This window comes from Arachis ipaensis, chromosome B10 (assembly GCF_000816755.2).
Source record: "Arachis ipaensis cultivar K30076 chromosome B10, Araip1.1, whole genome shotgun sequence".
Taxonomy (NCBI): Eukaryota; Viridiplantae; Streptophyta; class Magnoliopsida; order Fabales; family Fabaceae; genus Arachis; species Arachis ipaensis.
This window is the reverse complement of record NC_029794.2, coordinates 34576888-34578817: the sequence shown is the minus strand read 5'-3', so window position 1 is coordinate 34578817 and position 1930 is coordinate 34576888. Positions and strand designations below refer to the sequence as shown.

The 1930-nt window shown below is 34.1% G+C and overlaps 1 long non-coding RNA gene across 1 annotated transcript in view; it reads right to left on the bottom strand.

The window, feature by feature from the left end:
* The window catches only part of LOC110267748, a 3999-nt gene extending 2521 nt beyond the window's left edge, over window positions 1-1478 (bottom strand). The window contains exons 1-2 of the long non-coding RNA XR_002355648.1: window positions 1454-1478; window positions 1227-1373 (exon numbers count right to left, since the gene is read on the bottom strand). This is a non-coding gene — a long non-coding RNA (uncharacterized LOC110267748). The remainder of the gene's footprint in view (window positions 1-1226; window positions 1374-1453) is intronic.

Genomic DNA, 1930 nt, shown 5'->3' with positions numbered 1-1930 from the left:
GGCATTCTCTTTCCAAAACTTCCAAAACCATGGCAAGTTAAGGATTTATTTAGAAATATTCAAAATCATCCATCCAACAACGGGATTTTATAACAAAAGTTTCTCGGCAGAGTCTCAAGTCTTTAGGAAAGAACAACCTATCTCAATTCCTTAAAAACTCATTGAAACTCTTAAAATAATGGATTCTCAGTTCAAGTAAGTAAAAATTGAATTTATTATGAAACCGAGTCATACAAAATGACGAGTTCCAACCCAATCCAAAAATCCATTCACTTGAAACGGAACCAGTCCATTTAAATCAAACCACTTTTATATTTCTTCTTGAAACCAATTCTCTAACCTCTTCCAAAAGGTCTCAAATGTAATTATTCAATCAAAAGTCTCATTTCCTTTAAAATCACAAAGAACTCCTCTGAACGAAGCCTTTAAGTATAACCAAAAGCAAGAGCCCCTTTTTATATTAAAACCAATATTAGGACATAATATTTTTCTTCGGGGATTCAAATGGTAAAATAATTCATTTCCAAATAAATCGAACTCGAGGCATATAGTTTACTTAAATAGATTAAGCTCGAAAGCATAAATATATTCTTAGTAAATTAATTAATACAATTTCTCAAATATTTTTCTTTTCTAAATAACTTGTCAAACGAAGTCTAGGATTTTATAGAAATTTCGGCAGCACCTCCCCGAAAACTTGGACTTTGCCACCCGGTTCGGGTCCCAACTAAACCGTTCCACAATCTTTTTCAACAGCCCAAAATTCAAAATCAGTTCAAAGGCAAGCTAAATCCAACAGTCACCTCATTTTCATATTTCAAGGAAACCATTTCAAAAATCAAATCATTATTAGCCGATTAAACTCATTTCTAAAGCTTTAAAGAAATGGTTCAGCAACAATCATTTATCAAAACCAGATCCTTTAAAGTAAACCAGGCTGAATCCAAGAGTATCTTCTATTTTTCACATTATCAAGAAAATTAACTCAACTCAAATCAATTCCCAATGGATTAAACTCGATCTCAAAGCTTTAAAAGAATCAACCTCAAAAACATTTCGTTCCATAAAGCCGCATAACAATCCAGTCAAACAAACATTCATAGTCATTCAAGTCAACCAAACAATATATAAAACTGAAACAATCACCAAATATACCATGTCTCATATCGGTATCCATATGTAATAATTCCAATACATAAAACATAGTTTTCGGAAAAAGCCCCTACCTCGACACATTGAAACCACAACCCAAACTCGTTAACTGACTCCTTTTCGCTCATCCCGAAATCACCGGCAATCAAAACCTCAGCTCTGCTTGCTCTCTCAAAAGCAGAAACAGCTACAAGTGGCAGAAGCAAATCGGATTTTAACCCCTAAAACCATTAACATCGTAAATACTTTATTACACAGAACATAACACCAACACAAGGCTTTCGAAAATCAAAATACTCACTGAATTAACAAAATGAAGCAGCCGCAGCTCCATATCAACCCGACAGCGGCTCTGTCAGTGGCTAGAAGCTCCAATGATGAGTCAATCTCGCCTAGTCAACCCCAACCATCGAGGAGTAAGTCAAGCAAGCATAATTAACCTTAATATATAAGTCCTAATTAACTTACCAAACTAGTTGATAAAAAGCTAGTGTCAATGGAAACAAGAGTCAACTAACTACCTAAGAATTACCACTAAATGTCGGACATTATGACTCTAGTATCCTAGGAACTCAAACCACAAGCTAAGGTGTGAAAATCTACTCAAATTCTAAGGTTGGCATTTTCACAAACACCTTGTGTGCATGAAAATAAAACATGGAAAATTGCAAAGTAAAATAGAAAACTATGACCAACTATCAACAAAACCAAACATAAACAAGCAATCAAACATAAAGGAAGCATGAAACATAAAATTCACCAATCAAAACTTCAAGAA